Below are 20718 nucleotides of genomic sequence, written 5' to 3' on the forward strand. Positions count from 1 at the left end.
AGATCCAGTGGGGACAAGGACTTAACATCCCTGCTCCAATTAGGCGTGTAAACGCCCTCTGTAGGCAATCCTGGCGTTTAACGCCAGATTGTAGCATGTTTCTGGCGTTAAACGCCACTTCCATACTTGTTTTGGGCATTCAACGCCAGTCTATAGCATGTTTCTGGCGTTGAACGCCAGTGTGGTGCATGTTTCTGGCGTTAAACGCCAGTCTGATGCTTGTTTCTGGCATTTAACGCCAGCTTTCCTCTGGGTGTAATCCTGGCGTTTAAACGCCAGACTGCTGCTTGTTTCTGGCGTTTAACGCCAGTTTCATGCTCTGTTCTGGCGTTAAACGCCAGCCAGATGCTCCTTACTAGCATTTAAACGCCAGTAAGCCCTTCCTCCAGGGTGTTCTGTTTTCAATGCTGTTTTTCATTCTGTTTTTGATTTTTTTTTTGTTTTAGTTTTTGTGACTCCACATGATCATCAACCTAATAAATCATGAAATAATAAAGAGAAAATAAAATAAAAATGATTAAATAACATTGGGTTACCTCCCAACAAGCGCTTCTTTAATGTCAATAGCTTGACAGTGAGCTCTCATGGAGCCTCACATATAATCAGAGCAAGTTTGGGACCTCCCAATACCAAACTTAGAGTTTGGATATGGGAGCTCAACACCAAACATAGAGTTTGGTTGTGGCCTTCCAACACCAAACTTAGAGTTTGGATATGGGAGCTCAACACCAAACTTAGAGTTTGGTTGTGGCCTTCCAACACCAAACTTAGAGTTTGACAGTGGGGGCTTTGGTTGACTCTGTAGTAAGAGAAGCTTTTCATGCTTCCTCTCCATGGTTACAGAAGGAGATCCTTGAGTTTTAAACACAAGGTTATCCTCATTTAGTTGAAGGATCAATTCTCCTCTGTCCACATCAATCACAGCTCTTGCTGTGGCTAGGAAGGGTCTTCCAAGGATGATGGATTCATCCTCCTCCTTCCCAGTATCCAGGATTATGAAATCAGCAGGGATGTAAAGGCCTTCAACCTTTACTAGCACGTCTTCTACTTGTCCATAAGCCTGTTTTCTTGAGTTGTCTGCCATCTCTAATGAGATTCTGCCAGCTTGCACCTCAAAGATTCCCAGTTTCTCCATTACAGAGAGTGGCATGAGGTTTATCCCTGACCCAAGGTCACATAGAGCCTTCTCAAAGGTCATGGTGCCTATGGTACAAGGTATTAAGAACTTTCCAGGATCCTGTTTCTTCTGAGGCAATTTCAATTGATCCAGATCACTCAGTTCATTGGTGAGCAAGGGAGGTTCATCTTCCCAAGTCTCACTACCAAATAATTTGGCATTCAGCTTTAGGATTGCACCAAGGTACTTGGCAATTTTCTCTTCAGTAATATCTTCATTCTCTTCAGAAGAAGAATACTCATCAGAGCTCATGAATGGCATAAGGAGGTTCAATGGAATCTCTATGGTCTCTAGTTGAGCCTCAGATTCCTTTGGTTTCTCAGAGGGAAACTCCTTATTGATCACTGGACGTCCCAGGAGGTCTTCCTCACTTGGATTCACGTCCTCTCCTTCCCTTGTAGGTTTGGCCATGATGGTTAAATCAATGGCCTTGCACTCTCTTTTTGGATTCTCTTCTGTATTGCTTGGGAGAGTACTAGGAGGGGTTTCAGTGACTCTTTTACTCAGCTGGCCCACTTGTGCTGCCAGATTTCTAATGGAAGACCTTGTTTCATTCATGAAACTTAAAGTGGCCTTAGATAGATCAGCGACTGTGTTTGCTAAGCTAGATGGATCCTGCTCAGAACTCTCTGTCTTTTGCTGAGTGGATGATGGAAAAGGCTTGCTATTAAACCTGTTTCTTCCACCATTGTTAAAGCCTTGTTGAGGCTTTTGTTGATCCTTCCATGAGATATTTGGATGATTTCTCCATGAGGGATTATAGGTGTTTCCATAGGGTTTCCCCATGTAATTTACCTCTGCTATTGCAGGGTTCTCAGGATCATAAGCTTCTTCTTCAGAAGATGCCTCTTGAGTACTGTTGGATGCAGCTTGCATTCCATTCAGACTCTGAGAAATCATATTGACTTACTGAGTCAATATTTTGTTCTGAGCCAATATGGCATTCAGAGTATCAATTTCAAGAACTCCCTTCTTCTGAGGCGTCCCATTACTTACAGGATTCCTCTCAAAAGTGTACATGAACTGGTTATTAGCAACCATGTCAATGAGTTCTTGAGCTTCTGCAGGTGTTTTCTTTAGGTGAATGGATCCACCTGCAGAATGGTCCAATGACATCTTTGATAACTCGGACAGACCATCATAGAATATATCCAGAATGGTCCATTCTGAAAGCATGTCAGAAGGGCACTTTTTGGTCAGTTGCTTATATCTCTCCCAAGCTTCATAGAGGGATTCTCCTTCTTTCTGTCTGAAGGTTTGAACATCCACTCTAAGCTTACTAAGCTTTTGAGGAGGAAAGAACTTGGCTAAGAAAGCCGTGACCAGCTTATCCCAAGAGTTCAGGCTATCTTTGGGTTGAGAGTCCAACCATACTCTAGCTCTGTCTCTTACAGCAAACGGGAAAAGCATAAGCCTGTAGACCTCGGGATCAACCCCATTGGTCTTAACAGTATCACAGATCTGCAAGAATTCAGTTAAGAACTGAAAAGGATCTTCAGATGGAAGTCCATGAAACTTGCAGTTCTGGTGCATCAGAGAAACTAATTGACATTTCAGCTCAAAGTTGTTTGCTCCAATGGCAGGGATGGAGATGCTTCTTCCATGTAAATTGGAATTACGTGCAGTAAAGTCACCAAGCATCCTCCTTGCATTATTATTATTTTCGGCTGCCATCTCCTCTTCCTGTTCAAAAATTCCTGTAAGGTTGTCTCTGGATTGTTGTATTTTAGCTTCTCTTAGTTTCCTTTTCAGAGTACTTTCAGGTTCAGGATCTGCTTCAACAAGAATGTTCTTGTCCTTACTCCTGCTCATATGAAAAAGAAGAAAACAGAAAATAATAGGGATCCTCTTTGCCTCAGTAGAGAGAGGTTCCTTTATGTGAGTAGAAGAAGAAAAGAATGTAATGTAAAGAAGATAAGAGGAAAAACTCGAACACAGAGAGGGAGGTGGTGTTCGAATTTTTGGATGGGAGAGAAGTGTTAGTAGATGAATAAATAAATAGAAGGAGATGAGAGAGAGAATTTCAAAATTTAATTAAAATAAAAATTAAAATTGAAAGTTAGATTTCGAAAATTAAAGTTGAAATTAAATTAAAATTAAAACAATTAGTTAATTAAAAAGGAATTTTGAAAAAGGAGAGAGGGAATTTTCGAAAATAAGAGAGAGAGGATTAGTTAGGTAGTTTTGAAAAAGATATGATTGAAACAAAAAGATAAGATTGATTGAAAAAGTTTTGAAATTTGTTTTTAAGAAAGATATTATTGAAATTTAAAAAGATGTGATTGAAACAAAAGGATAGGATGTGAAAATAAATTTTAAAAAGATAAGAAGTTAGAAAAGATTTTAAAATTGAATTTGAAAAAGATATGATTGAAATTTTAATTTGAAAAAGATTTGAAAAGAAAATTAAAAAGATTTGATTTTGAAAACTAAAGTTGATTACTTGACTAACAAGAAACTAAAAAGATATGATTCTAGAGTTTAAAGATTGAATCTTTCTTAATAAGCAAGTAACAACTTGAAATTTTTCAATCAATCATATTAAATGTTAGTAAAGATTTTGAAAATTAAGAAATAAAATAAAAAAGCTTTTGAAAATCAAATTTAAAAAGTTTTCGAAAATATGAAGGTAAAATGAAAAAGATTTGATTTTTGAAAAAGATTTTGAAAAGATAAGATTTTTAAATTGAAAATTTGATTTGATTCATAAGAAACAATTAAATTTAAAAACTTTTTGACTAAATCAAATCATATTTTCGAAAATTTTGAGTAAAATAAGGAAAAGATATTTTTTATTTTTGAATTTTTAATGAAGAAAGAGAAAAACATGAAAAAGACTCATAACATAAAAATTATGAATCAAAACACACAATGCATGCAAGAACACTATGAATGTCAAGATGAACACCAAAAACACTTTGAAGATCGAGATGAATATCAAGACTTATTTTTGAAAATTTTTAATGAAAGAAAAACATGCAAGACACCAAACTTAGAAATTTTCAAACTTTAGAAACTAACAAATTAAAAATGCATATGAAAAACAAGAAAAGACACAAAACAAGAAAATATGAAGATCAAACAAGAAGACTGGCCAGGAACAACTTGAAGATCATGAAGAACATATGATGAATTTTCGAAAATTCTTGAGAAAAAGAAATACATGCAAGACACCAAACTAAAAAAAATTGACTCTAGACTCAAACAAGAAACACAAAAATATTTTTGATTTTATGAATTTGCAAATTTTTTGTATTTTTCGAAAAATTAATTGGGAAAAACGAAAAAAGAAAAATTTTTTTTTTGTATTTTTCGAATATAAGAAATAAAAAGCTTAAAAATAAAATAAAATTACCTAATCTGAGCAATAGGATGAACCGTCAGTTGTCCAAACTCGAACAATCCCCGGCAACGGCGCCAAAAACTTGGTGTGCGAAATCGTGATCATTCCTTCCTTGGTAACGGCGCTAAAAACTCAATACGCATGTTTATGATCTTATATCTGTTTCACAACTTCGTACAACTAACCAGCAAGTGCACTGGGTCGTCCAAGTAATAAACCTTACGTGAGTAAGGGTCGATCCCACGGAGATTGTCGGCTTGAAGCAAGCTATGGTCACCTTGTAAATCTCAGTCAGGCGGATTCAAATATATTAAGAGATTATAGTTTATTAAAAGATAAATAAAATAGGATAGAGATACTTATGTAATTCATTGGTGAGAATTTCAGACAAGCGTATAGAGATGCTTTCGTCCCTCTGAACCTCTGATTTCCTGCTGTCTTCATCCAATCCTTCCTACTCCTTTCCATGGCAAGCTTTATGTAGGGAATCACCGTTGTCAATGGCTACTTCCCATCCTCTCTGTGAAAATGGTCCAATGCGCTGTCACTACATGGCTAATCATCTGTCGGTTCTCGATCATACTGGAATAGGATTTACTGTCCTTTTGCGTCTGTCACTACGCCCAGCACTCGCGAGTTTGAAGCTCGTCACAGCCATCCCTTCCCAGATCCTACTCGAAATACCACAGACAAGGTTTAGACTTTCCGGTTCTCAGGAATGGCCATCCATGGGTTCTAACTTATACCACAAAGACACTAATAACTCGGACTCGGTCCCCTGTATTAGATATCCAAGAGATATCCATTCAATCTAAGGTAGAACAGAAGTGGTTGTCAGGCACGCGTTCATAAGTTGAGAATGATGATGACTGTCACGATCATCACATCCATCATATTGAAGTGCGAATGAATATCTTAGAAGCGGAATAAGTTGAATTGAATAGAAAAACAGTAGTACTTTGCATTAATCTTTGAGGAACAGCATAGCTCCACACCTTAATCTATGGTGTGTAGAAACTCTACCGTTGAAAATACATAAGTGATGAAGGTCCAGGCATGGCCGAGAGGCCAACCCCCAAACGTGATCTAAAGATAAAACTAAAGATGTAAATACAATAGTAAAACGTCCTATTTATACTAAACTAGTTACTAGGGTTTACAAAATGAGTAATTGATGCAGAAATCCACTTCTGGGGCCTACTTGGTGTGTGCTTGGGCTGAGCATTGAGCTTTACACGTGTAGAGGCTTCTCTTGGCGTTTAACTCTACTTTGCAACCTGTTTCTGGTGTTTGACTCCAGAATGCAGCATGGGACTGGCGTTCAACGCCAGTTTACGTCGTCTATCCTTAATCAAAGTATGGACTATTATATATTGCTGGAAAGCCCTGGATGTCTAATTTCCAAAGCAATTAAGAGCGCGCCATTTGGAGTTCTGTAGCTCCAGAAAATCCACTTTGAGTGCAGGGAGGTCAGAATCCAACAGCATCTGCAGTCCTTCTTCAACCTCTGAATCTGATTTTTGCTCAAGTCCCTCAATTTCAGCCAGAAAATACATGAAATCACAGAAAAACACACAAACTCATAGTAAAGTCCAGAAAATGTGATTTTTATTTAAAAACTAATAAAAATATACTAAAAACTAACTAAATTATACTGAAAACTATGTAAAAACAATGCCAAAAAGCGTATAAATTATCCGCTCATCAAGAAGCCATGATAGTTGTAGAGGAGGAAGTGGTTGAAGATTTAGGAGATGCTGAACCTCCATGGGAATCAAGAACCGTAAAGGATTCCGCTGAGAAGTCCGAAATTGATGCCAAGGAGGACAGTACACAACCTCCACAGCATATGCCTTGTGAAAAATTGGACAGAACAGACCAAGAAGTTGATTCCATGGGCAGTGACGATCTTGAATCAAGCTCTCCTAGTCACGAACTCGCATCCGCAACTGATATCCTTGAGCCTGAAGAACCTTACCCAAGTGAATACGAAGATAACGTCGATGTAGATTTCTCTCAACCTCCAACATATGACTTAAGTGATGAGGAAGACATAGAAGACTTTGATCAGGACGCAGTTGCAGCTGAAGAATTTTGCAAAGAAGTGGAGGAATTCACAAAAGATTACAAGGGAATAGAACTTACAAAACCACTAGAAACACCTATCTCAAGGCCATTACCACCTAATACAAGCTTCAAGAAGGTACAATCCTTAACCTTTATCTTTACTTTTTCACTTGAATATGGTTTGCTTGAAACAGATGGCCAGCTTAGAGCTCTCGGTGGCTTTAAGAGTAAGAGGGAAATGGCTCATACTCAGAGCTGGTGTACAAGATTCAATAAGGTTTCACGTTTCAATTTGAAGTGCAAGGATTGGTATCAAGTTCAATTGAATGGGTCACGGAAGACATTTAGTCATCCTAGTGAGAATACTATTTCTAAACTGCCCGGATGGAAAAATATAGGTCAAGACAAAGGCGGATTTAAAAGCAAAGTTTGGGATCCTGGAATCTATTCTGACATTCGTCACCCCGGGAGCCTGAGAACCTGTTTGAAGTTTCTCAAAAGCTTTACATGACTAGTTTGGGACCCCGGAGGCTGTTGGCATTCCAAACATTGGTGGAGATTTCTGGATGAATTTAAGCATAAGCCACCATAACAGGAAGCTAATCCAATGTCCAACTTAAGGACTTTAACTAAAAGTGCTAGGCGGGAGACAACCCACCATTGTATGGTCGTTTCTTTTTCAATTTTTATTTTGTACTGTTTGATTTTATGTTATATTATTTTTATTGAACCTGGATGTCACTCATAGCATTTGCATTAGCATTACATACTGCATAATTGCATACCTGCATATATAAAAAAAAGGGAAAGCGTGCGACGCGACCGCACTGCTAACGCGTTCGCGTCAGTTGTGACAACCACCTCCCACGCGTCCGCGTCAATCACGCGAACGCGTGATCTAGAAATCGGCGTAAAAATCCAACGCCCAGAAATCTGGGATGGAATCGTGCGGCTAGTGTGCGTTTAGCACAAAACGGCCCACGCATCCGCGTCTCTGACGCGATCGCGTCACTTGCAAAACACCCATCCCACGCGAAAGCGTGAGCGACGCGTCCGCGTCACGTGGATTGCACAACACCCTAAATAGAGACAGAGAGTTGCGCTGAAACGACGCTGGACTTGTGCGTTTAGCACAATTTCCAGTGACGCGGTCGCGTGCCTCATGCGACCGCGTCATTGATCCTTTTACCCATTCCATGCGATCGCGTCACTCACGCGATCGCGTCAACCCCATTCCCCTCTAGCCACATGACCACGTGCCCCACGCGTTCGCGTGGATTCAAATCCACTAACTCCAGTGACGTGAAACCCTACCCCCATCGCGCCCATTCTCCCCCCCAAAGCCCCCCCACTGCTCCCTCTCAGCCCCTCGCTACCCACAACCACCACCACTTACCCCAACCACCTCCGACCGCTGCACCACCCCCACCAACCCGGACCCACTGCGACGCCCACCCCCCTCCTTCTTCCTTCTCCCCTCCTTCTCCTTCTCCTCCCCTTTCTCTCCACTCCACCACCACGGCCAGCCACCGCCACCGCACCATCACTGCCGCGCCTCCCACCACCAACACCCTCACCCCCTCCATTCCTTCCTCCTTAACCTCCTCTCTACCATTACCCCAACCCTAACCTAGCACCACCAAACCACCGCCGCGTCAACCACGGTTCGCCGCCGCACCGCTCTATGTCACCGCCGCATTGCCGCCAATACCACCCCACTCCGACCACCTCTCTTCGTTCCATACTTGTGCCTCTAACCACCAGGTTCCGCTGAACGCCATTTTTCTTTCATTCATAGTTAGTTGCATATTTTTTAGTTTTTGTTTAGAATTAGGATAGTTAGAGATGTTTGTTGTAGTGGATTCTAGGTGGTTAGGTAGCTAGGATGTGGTTAGTGAATTTAGGCCTGCTAATTGCACCGTACTTGTTGCTTGTTTTACCTATTCTGCAATTCTGTTCTGCCTGTGATGTTAGTATTGTTCATATGATGTTCTTACTGTTCATGCTGCTATTGAGACTGCTCTTTCATGTTCATATTATTTATGTCTATTTGCAGATTTATTTTAATTTCTATGAACTATTCTGCTTGCTGTTTATTACTCGGGAACATCCAATTTTAGCCGGAATGCTGCCCAATTTTCTGTAAATTGTTTTGATTTTAGTAAATATTTTGGTTTTGGCAATTTGAATTTGGCATTACTTAACTTTTCCCAAACCACTTCATGAATGCATGGGCTAGCATTCTTATTCCTTTCGATTTCCTGGTTAATAAATTGCACTATTGATGATTCGATTTTAATTTTTTGCTATTTTTATATCTTTATGAATCATCATCACTATCCTGATATTTTTGCATATGAGTTGACTAGTCTTTAAATTTATGAAATTCTTGTTACTTAGGAAACAATTCTCAATGCCACTTACTTTAACTTTCTTTCTCCTAACTCACTGCTTTCCACTTTTTCACTTTTAACCACTTTTAACTTTCTAACTTCTCCTTGCTTTTTACCTAACTCCTTCAACTTTTTCACTCATGGCATGATTATTATTTTTCCTAATTAACAGGTATTCTACTTATAACATATTTTGGAATGTAATTTCTCATCTCAGCTTTTTAACTCCGAAACAATCCAAAATGCACAATTATTCAACTCATTTCATAATTCTACTGCTCCTTTGCCACTATGTGCTTATCTTGTTATTTGCCTACTTGTTTTCCTGTTTTTATTATATCCTAGATTTCTGTTTTTCAGGATGTCTGACCCTCAAAGAAAAGGAAAAGGCAAAGCCACAATTGGCAAACAGAAAAGAGGTGAATCCTCTATGCCTATCCTGGACATTATGCATGATGACTCCTGGCGGGAAAAGCATTTTACCCCGCAGGAGAAGGCTGGCCAGCTCCTCCCTGCTAATGTTCCAATTAAATTTGCAAACTGATACTGTGAGCTGAAGTATCCAATGTTTGCCACCTCTAGAAACCTGTACCTGGAGCGAACTCTGAAATTTCCAGAAGAACTAAAACAGTACACCTCTGATCAGATCAAACAGAGAGGCTGGTTCTTCTTGGAGAGAAACCTGACAGAAGTCAATGCTTCCTGGGTAAGAGAGTTTTACTGCAACTATTTCAAGACTTCCCTGGATGCAGTGCACCTCAGAGGGAAACAGATATTGGTAACTGAGGAAGCCATTGAGGATATTCTGCGCCTTCAGCCTAAGTCCGATAAGCCTGACGGTTACCAAAAGGCTGAAGAGGATATGAGGTTTATGCGATTTGACTGGGATGCTGTCAAGGAGAGGTTAGCCCTTGATCCGACTGTCCCATGGGTCATGGGTAAGAACACCACAATGCCTAAAGGAATCAAGCTTATGTATCTGAATGATGAGGCTCGGCTCTGGCACCAGATCCTGAGTAACTTTGTTATGCCAAGCACTCATGACACGGAGCTGCCTGCTACTATGATCACCCTTCTCTGGTGTGTGCTGGAGGGTAAGGACCTGTATCTGTCACGATTCATCCGGCACTATATGGCTAGGGTCCATGTCAGAGGCACCCTTCCTTTTCCTTACCAGGTCACCCAGCTAGGCCGTCGAGCTGACGTGCCTTCGGAGGATGCTGATGAGAAGCCACCTGCTGCGGACTGCAAGAAGATTATCCCTTACAGCAGGAAGTTTCGAGCTTTAGGCTATACACCTCCATTCCTGACCGCTTCTGATGAGACAGCCACACCTTCAGCTGCCCCCTTCTTCTTCCACTGCTGCACCAGCCCCACCCACTGCACCTCCACCTGCCTCAGAGCCCGTTTACCACCTGGTGCACCGCTTATTCCAGCAGCTGGACCAGATGGAGTGCCGCAACAAGCGGCGATATAAGAGATCTGAACATCGCAACAAGCGACGCTATGAGCACCTCAAGATGATGATCCGATCTGGCAGCGACTTCCCCTCCGAGCCTGACACACCATCAGAGCCATCTGAGGAGGAGGCAGACGAGCATGAGGAGGAGACCCATCCACAGAGAGAGGTCGAGCATGCAGGCTCAGAGCAGGCTGCGCCACAGTAGGAGGAGCCACACCAGATACAGGCTGCAGATACAGAGATTCCTATCCAGTCAGAGCCTCCACTGCAGCAGACAGATCCTCCTACCCTTATCCAGTCTGTAGACCCTCAGGCCACCACAGAGACTCCAGCAGCCCACCCTTCCGGTGATGACATTCCTTCACACCCAGCTTGAGTGAGCATCGCGGACGATGTTTTATTTTAAGTGTGGGGAGGTAGCCATCCCTGGCATATCTTTTTGGTGAACCACTACAGACTCTTTTTATCTTATTTTGTTTATTTTTCTGTATTTTTATCTTTATTTTTACTTTTCAGTACTTATACATTGTTCTTTTGCTATATTTTTACTTTATTTCCGCATTTTGCACTTTAGTTTATATTTTAGCCATTTAGTTTAGTTGCAGTTCTAAACTTATTAGTTATAAAATATGTGGATTAATTAGTATAGTTTACCCTTTTAGTATATGATAGTTTGGTTTAAATTAAAAATAAAAAGGAAGTAAACTAGAGACTTTAACATAATCAAAACAATCCACACCCCTTGTATATATAGCATTACATGTTAGTTAGTTAACAACATTTCATCAAGGAACAACACTAAAACTTTAAAGGCACCCTAAGATTTACATTGAGAATAATGGGAACTCTTAATTTTTACTTGCATGACATGTGAAACTGATATATGATTTTTGAGCTAGAGAACACACAGCCTGTGAGTTTTGAGCTTAATTGTATGGTTACATTTAAACCATAATTTTTATTCCTGTGTGTTTTGTCCTTCTTTTTTATTCTGGTGTTCTTTACTTTGTTTTAATCTATATGTCCAATTATAGAGTTTATATACATACTAAGAGATGATTGAGGCCATCATTTAAATTTTTCCTCACTTATCCCAAATTAGCCTACCTTTCACATCACCCTTGTTAGCCCCCTTGAGCTCTTTAATCCCCTCTTGTTCTATAAACCACATTACTAGCCTTAAGCAGAAAAACAAAATAAAAATCCCAAGTTGAATCCTTGGTTAGCTTAAGATAGAAATTGTGTGTTGTTTAAATGTGGGAAACTTTATGGGAACATGGATGATAGAAACAAAGATGGAAAGTTAAAAAGAATAAAGATGTTTCAAAATAAAAATTTGGGAAGCATGCTCATGTGAAATCAAAACAATTGAATTACCATGTGCATTAAAAAAAATTTATTTTTTTCGGTATTTAATAAAGGGGATACAAAAATTCCCCAATTGCAAATTAAACAAAATCAATGCACATGGGATAAAATTAAAGTTAATGCATGAGCTTGCAATATAAAGTGAGAAAATTTGGACAAATAGGTTAAGAAACTTTGAATTACAAAATATGTATGTTAGGTGAGATCTTAGACTAATCAAGGATTCACTTATTAGCTCACTTAGCCTTATACATATACCCTTACCTTTTCCTTGGTCCCATTACAACCTTGAAAAATACCTCATGATTTTTGTACATCTGTATTCTATAATTGTTGACTGGTTAGATGAAGAACAAAGTTATAGAAAGTAAGGATAAAAAGAAGAATAGAGTGATTAACCCAATAAACACTGAGTTACTAGAGAGTAAACACAAAATCCAGTGAGGGTTCAATAGCTCATCACCATATATCTCTGCTTGAATTGTTAATTGTCTTGCAAGTTTGTAAAAATATTTTTACCCATCTCAATTGTAAAAGTGCTTTAACATTATCTAGGGTTTGGCTATGCACATATATGATTCCTTGAGGATGTGAATTAATTTAACTACATGTAAGTTTTATATACAAGTGAATAATAATTAGAATTGCATGGCTCATTTAGGTAGTTTGAATTTAGAGTAGATTGCATTGCATGAGATTCCACCACTTTAACCTTACCTTACTCTTTATCTTGGACTTAGCATGAGGACATGCTATCGTTTAAGTGTGGGGAGGTTGATAAACCCATATTTTATGATATATTTTGTGCTTAATTTAAGTGATTTATTCAATCCTTCACCCACTTATTCATGTAAATTGCATGGTTTCACTTTCTCTTCCCTATTATGTGATATATGTGAAAAACATGTTTCCTATGCTTTAAAAATAATTATTTTAAATCACCTTTTATTACCATTCGATGCCATGATTTGTGTGTTGAGAAGTTTCAAATCTTCTAAGGCAGGAATGACTTAAGGGATGGAAAGGAAACATACAAAAATGGAAGGAAAGCACAAAATGGAGTTTTTAAAGAAAATGGCAGTGACGCGAACGCATGGACGACGCGGTCGCATGACCAGCGCGAAAAGGCAGCGACGCGAATGCGTGACTGACGCGGACGTGCGCCATGAGCAGTACACAGATGACGCGTACGCGTGACAAGGAAAACTACAGATGACGCGACCGCGTGACCCACGCGGACGCGTGACAGACGCCATGCACCAGAAATTACAGAAAATGCTCCCAGCAATTTCTGAAACCCTTTTTGGCCCAGATCCAAGTCCAGAAGTCACAGATTAGAGGTTGTAAAGTGGGGGAAAGCTTTCATTTATTAACGAGTCTTCAATTATTCACTGAGGATGAATTAGATGTAGTTTTTAGAGAGAGGTTCTCTCCTCTCTCTTAGGTTTTAGGATTAGGATTTCTTATTATTTCAATTTAGAATTTCAACTCTTCATTAGGTTCAATATTTCTTTTACTTTATATTTCTCTTTTACTTCCAGATACTTTAATGCTCTCATTCAATTACTTATGTTGCCAGATTGGCTTATGAACTCTTTATGTTTAGATTGATTTTCTATTTAATATAAATTGAGGTATTTCAGAATTATGATTGCTTTCCTTTATTTATATAAATAATTTAGATTTTTTCCTTTTTGCTTTGGTTGATTAATTGGTAACTCTTGAGTTGTCAAACTCATTGTGATTGATAATTGTTATCTTTGCTGATTGATTTAAATTCCTATAACTCTAGTCTCCCCTTAGGAGTTGACTAGGACTTTAGGTGTTAAATTGATTTATCCCATTGACTTACCTTCATAGTTAGAGGTTGACTTAGTGGAGAGCAAAATATAATTCTCATCACTATTGATAAGGATAACTAGGATAGGACTTCCGAATTTTCATACCTTGCCAAGAGTTTATTTTACAGTTATTTATTTATTTTACTTGTCATTTAAATTACTTGTTCCTTACTTTCAAAACCCCCAATCTACAAAACTCATAACCAATAATAAGAACACCTCGCTGCAGTTCCTTGAGAAGATGAACCGAGGTTTAAATACTTCGGTTATCAATTTTAAAGGGGTTTGTTACTTGTGACAACCAAAACTTTTGTAAGAAAGGTTGATTGCTTGGTTTAGAAACTATACTTGCAACGAGAATTTATTCTGAATTCTAAATCGTCAATCTTCAGTTCTTTACCAGCCTCCTGCCCTATTCTGGCGTTCAACGTCCAAAGGAGAAGAGACCAGCGTCCAACCCCCAAGAAGACCCCCTAGCCAGCATTCAATGCCCTAGAGGCCTCCTAGCACGTGGAGATCAACCAAGTTCAGCCCAAACACTCATCAAGTGGGCCTCAGAAGTAGATTTTAGCACTAAAAGGCTGTTTTACCCTTCTTATGTAATCCTTAGTCATTAGTCTAGTATTTATTTGAGAACTTTTACATATTTTAGAGACCTCTAACATATTTTTGAATTCCACATTGTATTTTCTATCAGTATCAGTAGGTTGAGGGGAGGAGCTCTGCTGAGTTTTATGGATTAATAAAGTACTACTGTTCTATCTCAATACATGTTTGATTTTCTTTTCTAAGATGTATATTTGTTCTTCATCATTATGAATACGTTAAACCAGCACAAGGTTATCTCATTCTACATGGGTTCAGAGTGAGTTCTTCATCGGACAATGATGAACCACTAGCTTGATTATACATCTCTTAGACGGCTAATCCACGACTTCGTTGGGACTTCTCGAGACACCAGTTCAGCCGAGGTACGGGGAGATTGGAGTCTTTGTGGTAGAGGCTAGAACCAAAGGTGCAGCATTCTCTGATCCGGAAGATTCGACCTTGTTTGTAGCGTTTTGAGTAAGATTGATGACAAGTCATCTTATGCTAGCTTTTCAAGCATTTTTTACTTGTTTCATAAGGTTTTATGCACTTTCTTGCATTGTAAGAAAGTGGTTTGGAGTGGAATTGCATGGTTTTGTTGAATCAATCAACCACCCTTTAATTGATACTAAATCATGAGGTTTAAGCTAAATTTAATTGGTTTTTTAATTATTTATAAATCTTGTGAATTTGGTGATACTTTGATTGGTTGTTTTGATTACTTGTAGGTGAAGAAAAAGAAGAAAACAAGAAAGCGTGGCCAAGGAAGCGTAGCTAAAGGAAGAGAAAGTGTGGCTCAACAAAGGAAAGAAACCATTGCGCTCTCTCCAATAGCTCAGCGCTCTCCATAAGAGCGCCACTCAAGGCCAGGGAAGCAAAGCATCAATGTTGTGCTCTCCTACTTAACCGAGCACAAAAATGAACCAAGGAAGCAAAGGAAAAGCACAATGCTCGGTTAATGCCACTCACTTTATCGAGCTCCATCCATAATAATTGCAAGGGGTAATGTTTGCCAATGAAAGCCCCAAGGATCGAACCAAGCACCTAAGGGGAGGAAGGGGCATTACTCATCAAGGAAAATAAGTCAAAAATTGGCCAAATGCATTCCCCAAAGGTTCGAACTTAAGGACGCCCCACTCAAGGCATGCGCTGCCTTTGTTGTCCTCACAAGGGAATTAGTGTTGAAATGCTTCCACCAAGGGTCGAACCTAGAGCCTCGTTAATAAGGAGAAGGATGCTGCGCTCTTGGCATTGACTGAGCGCTACCTTCTTTATTTGCTAGCAACATTGACACAGAACAAGGTTTGTGGGGCGAGACTTGACACGGCCAAGAGGGAAGCTTGTCGCGCAAATTTGGCACGCCAAGACAAGGCAATGCTGCACTCTTGGGGAAAGCTGAGCGCTACCCTGGAGCTTGTCACACACATTGCAAGACCAAGGCAAGGGAGAATGTGATGCTCTTGGCACCAACCGAGCACTCTATTGGGAGGAATCACCCATGGTCCCAAAAATCAACCAAAATTCCAATTTAATTCAATTCTTCACCAAATTAAAAAGTCCACTTAAATTCTAAAATCCAAAAAAGGAAGTGTATAAATGGAAGTTAGTTTGATTTAGAAAGGACCTTTTACCTTCTTTTAGAATTTTCACTTGTAATTTTGAGAGCTTTACTTTGATTTTGGATCTCTGAGTTTATTTTGGAGAATTGGGAAGGAGAATTGATCTCTCTTCTTCCTTGTTCTTACGTCTGCACCTCTTACTCTTTGTTTTGAATCTTGGATTAAGAATTGAAGGAATTCTATTTCATTCTTGATCTAAGATCTCTCTTGTTTAATTTTTGCATAATTTCAAAGAATTATGGTTTGGATCTAAGTTCTCTTTACTGCTTTCATCTTCCACTTCTTCTGCAATTGTCTTCTGCTTCTCTTGCAATTACTCTCTTGTTGGATCAAGGAAGGACTTGAGATCTAGAATTGTTTTCTAGTCTCCTCCACCCCTGAGATCTTCAACTTTCCTTTAGCTATTGCAATTGAGCTGCATTTTACTTTCTGTTTAGTTTCTCAAGTAATTTTCCTTTTCTTGTTTAGATTTGCTGCATCTCAATTCTTCTTCTACTTCTCTGCTGATTGTCATTTACTTTTTTCTTGTTTAATTTTTGCAATCCCAGTTCCCAAATCCTTTTATAATTCAAGCAATTTACATTTCTTACACTTTAAGCTTCAGTCATTTACATTTCTTGCAATCTAAGTTTCTGCAATTTACATTACTTGCACTTTAAGATTCAGCTTCTTTACTTTCTTTGCTCTTTAATTTACAGTCATTTATCCCTTTCCCTTTAAATTTCATGCAATTTAGCTTCTGTTGGATACAAATCACTCAAATCAACACTTGTTCGCTTGACTAAATTAACCACCTAACTAAAATTGCTCAATCCTTCAATCCCTGTGGGATCGACCTCACTCATGTGAGTTATTATTACTTGATGTGACCCGGTCCACTTGCCGGTGAGTTTAGGTGTTGGAATTTCGTTTTCAACCCATCAAATTTTTGCTGCCGTTGCCGGGGATTGATTAGATTGACAATGATTAAGTAAGGTGGTGGTCTAGATCAAGCACTTTTTCTTTTCTATTTCTTTAATTTCTAACAAGCACACTAACTATTTGAGACTTTGTCTCTACTAACTCTCACTGCACTCAAGTTACAGAGTGCTCTTGTGTTTCTTGTTGTTGTGGTTTTATGACAGAAGCAAGGAGAGGGATCCCTACCTTCTCTGAAACTGACGAAAGAACTCTTCGAAGGTTAAGAAGAGAAGAAAGAGGGAAAGGCATTGTTGGAGAAGAGAATTCAGAGGAAGAATTCCAAGAAATGGAAGAACTCTCAACGAACCCACCAGTAGGAGTGGCCAACAACAATGGTCAACCACCAAGGAGAGTATTGGCTTCTTATACATTTGCAAATCCTAGACATTGTGGGAGTAGCATCCTTAGCCCAAATGTCAATGCAAACAACTTTGAATTGAAGCCACAACTCATCACTTTGTTACAAAATAACTGTTCCTATGGAGGAGGGCCACTTGAAGATCCAAACCAACACTTATCCACTTTTCTAAGGATTTGTGATACTGTCAAATCCAACGGTATGCCTCTAGAGACATATAAATTACTGCTGTTCCCATTCTCATTGAGGGACAAAGCAGCTCAATGGCTTGAAACCTTTCCACAGGGAAGCATCACTAGCTGGGAGGATCTAGTGAATAAATTTTTGGCCAAGTTCTACCCCTCCTCAAAGGATCATCAGGCTTAAGACTGAGGTGCAAACTTTCACACAAATGGATGCTGAATCTCTCTATGAGGCATGGGAGAGGTACAAGGCCCTAATTAGAAAATGTCCCCCTGAGATGTTTAATGAATGGGACATCCTTCAAAACTTCTATGAAGGTTTGACTATGAAGGCACAGGAAGCACTAGATCATTCAGTCGGAGGCTCCTTACAATTGATGAAGACAGCAGAGGAAGCTCAAAACCTCATTGATATGGTGGCAAACAATCAATACTTCTTTGGCCATCAGAGACAACGCCAGCCATCACAAAGAAAAGGAGTGCTAGAGTTGGAAGGAGTAGACACAATCCTAGCTCAGCACAAAATAATGCAGCAGCAAATCCAACAACAATTTGAGCAAATGGCTAAAAGGATTGATAGCCTCCAAGTTGCAGTAGTAAACACAAGCCAACCATCAACCACATGGGGGCAAAATAAAGAGAGTCAAGAAGATCAGCAGCAAGAACAGATTCAATATGTGAACAACCAAGGCTCTGGCCAGAATGAGGTTTATGGTGACACCTACAATCCATCTTGGAAGAACCATCCAAACCTAAGATAGGGAGATAACCACACTCAAAACCAACAACCATGGCAAAGAAATTCAAACCAAAACAACTCAAGAAACAACCAAAACCACAACCAGCAAAACACTAATCCCAATCCATACAGAAAACCTCAAAACAACCACCCAAATTCCAGCTACTATCCACCCAATAACCAAACCACTAACCAAAATACCTACCATCAACCTTCACCATCTCACAACCAGCCACAACCATCACAGGACACCCAAAGAATCTCCAACTTAGAGATGTTGCTAGAAAAAATGCTGAAGAACCAAGAGATAACAAGCAAGAACCAAGAAGCCTCAATAAGAAACCTAGAGAGGCAGATGGGACAATTGTCCAAGCAAATTGTGATTGAAAGGCCAACAAGCTCACTCCCAAGTGATACCATTCCAAATCCTAAAGAGGAATGCAAAGCCATCCAATTGAGGAGTGGAAAGATCTTGGTGAGCAACAAAGAAAATAATAAGAGGCCTATAGACAATGACAAAGCTAGCAGTAAGGAAGAGGTGACAGCAAGCAAACAAGCTCAAGAGAAGCTTGAAGAGAAGGATGACCAGCCACAAGAATTAAGGAAAGGGAAGCAGGTAGTGGAGGAAGCATCTCAAGGGCAGAAGCATGCAGTGAAGACTTTCACACCTCCTTTGCCATACCCCCAAAGGTTCAACAAGAAAACTAAGGATCAACACTTTCCTAAATTCCTTGAAGACTTTAAGAAATTGGAGATCAATATTCCCTTGGCTGAAGCATTAGAGCAGATGCCTCTATATGCAAAATTCTTGAAGGAGCTCATTAACAAAAAGAGAAGCTGGCATGAGAAGGAGACCATTATGCTCACTAAAGAATGTAGTGCTGTGATCCAAAGGGGTATCCCACCAAAGCTTAAATATCCAGGGAGCTTTGTGATTTCATGCACCATAGGCAAGATGACATTGGAAAACACTCTATGTGATTTAGGTGCCAGCATCAACTTGATGCCTCTCTCAATGATGAGAAAGCTTGCTACAGAAGAAATCAAACCTACCAGGATGTCACTAGTGATGGCTGATAGATCAATCAAGACACCCAATGGGATTGTGGAAAATCTACTAGTGAAGGTTGGAAAATTTATCTTCCCTGCAAACTTTATGATCTTGGACACAGAAGGGGAAGGAAACAACTCAATCATTTTGGGAAGACCATTTCTAGCTACAGCAAGAGCTACTATTGATGTAGAAAAAGGAGAAATGACCTTTAGGGTGCACAATGAACAAATGGTCATCAATGTTTTCAAATCAATGCAACATCCCTTTGAGCAAGAAAACTACATGAAGGTGGATATGATAGAAAGCTTGGTAGAAGAAATGTTTGAAGCCAATTATCAAGAGCACCAGGAGGAACAAGAAGAGGAAGTGGCAAAAATATCCATTGAAGACAAGAAAGAGGATAAGCCAAAACAAGAGTTGAAGCCTCTTCCTCCTCACCTCAAGTACGTGTTTCTTGGGGAAGCAAAAGCCTTGCTAGTAATCATAAACTCCTCCTTGAACATGGAAGAAGAAACAAGGTTGATTGAAGTGTTGAAAGCTCACAAAACAGCCTTGGACTGGACAATTGAGGATATCAAAGGCATTAGCCCAGCCATTTGTATGCATAAAATTCTGTTGGAAGAAGAATCAAAGCCTGTAGTTCAACCCCAAAGAAGGCTTAACCCAGCCATGAAGGAGGTAGTTCAAAAAGAAGTCATGAAGCAATGGAATGATGGGATAATCTTTCCAATCTCTGACAGCTCATGGGTGAGCCCGGTTCAAGTTGTACCAAAAAAAGGAGGAATGACAGTCATCACCAATGAGAAGAATGAGTTGATCCCCACCAGAACAGTAACTGGATGGAGGATGTGCATAGACTAAAGAAGGTTGAATGATGCAATAAGAAAAGATCACTTCCCTCTCCCATTCATTGATCAAATACTGGAAAGATTGGTCGGCCATGCCTATTATTGCTTCTTGGATGGGTATTCTGGGTACAATCCAATAGTGGTGGATCCCAAGGATCAAGAAAAGACTTCTTTCACATGTCCATTTGGAATTTTCGCCTACAGGAGGATGCCATTTGGGATATGCAATGCCCCAGCCACCTTTCAAAGGTGTATGCTTTCCATTTTCTCTGATATGGTGGAAAAATTTTTAGAAGTATTCATGGATGATTTTTCTGTCTTTGGCAATTCATTTAACACTTGCTTGCATCATTTAACTCTTGTTTTGAAAAGATGCCAAGAAACTAACCTGGTATTGAATTGGGAGAAATGCCATTTCATGGTTCCTGAAGGGATAGTTCTTGGGCATTGATAAACCACTATTTCATGGTTTATCTTGTGCTCAATTGTGTGGTTTTTATCAACTCTTTACCCACTTATTCATACTATTTGCATGGTTTTACATTTGCCTTCCTAATTATGTGCTTTGATTAAAAACATGCTTCTTTGGCCTTAAGTTCCCTATGTTTTATCCTCTCTTATTACCATTAGATGCCTTGATATGTGTGTTAAGTGATTTCAGAGATAGCAGGGCAGGAATGGCTCAGAGGATGGAAAGGAAGCATGCAAAAGTGGAAGGA

General features: G+C 39.5%; 1 non-coding gene and 1 pseudogene across 1 annotated transcript; both read left to right on the forward strand.

Moving 5' to 3' along the window:
• The first annotated feature begins 2347 nt into the window (after positions 1-2347).
• LOC148545855 (small nucleolar RNA R71) lies at positions 2348-2455 on the forward strand. Its single transcript, XR_015901125.1, has one exon. It is a non-coding gene; the product is annotated as a small nucleolar RNA R71 (small nucleolar RNA).
• A 6886-nt stretch (positions 2456-9341) lies between these two features.
• Positions 9342-20718, forward strand: part of LOC148545856 (uncharacterized) — a 44146-nt pseudogene continuing 32769 nt past the window's right edge.

The sequence above is a fragment of the Arachis ipaensis genome, chromosome B9 (assembly GCF_059453495.1).
Source record: "Arachis ipaensis isolate K30076 ecotype BB chromosome B9, ASM5945349v1, whole genome shotgun sequence".
Lineage (NCBI taxonomy): Eukaryota > Viridiplantae > Streptophyta > Magnoliopsida > Fabales > Fabaceae > Arachis > Arachis ipaensis.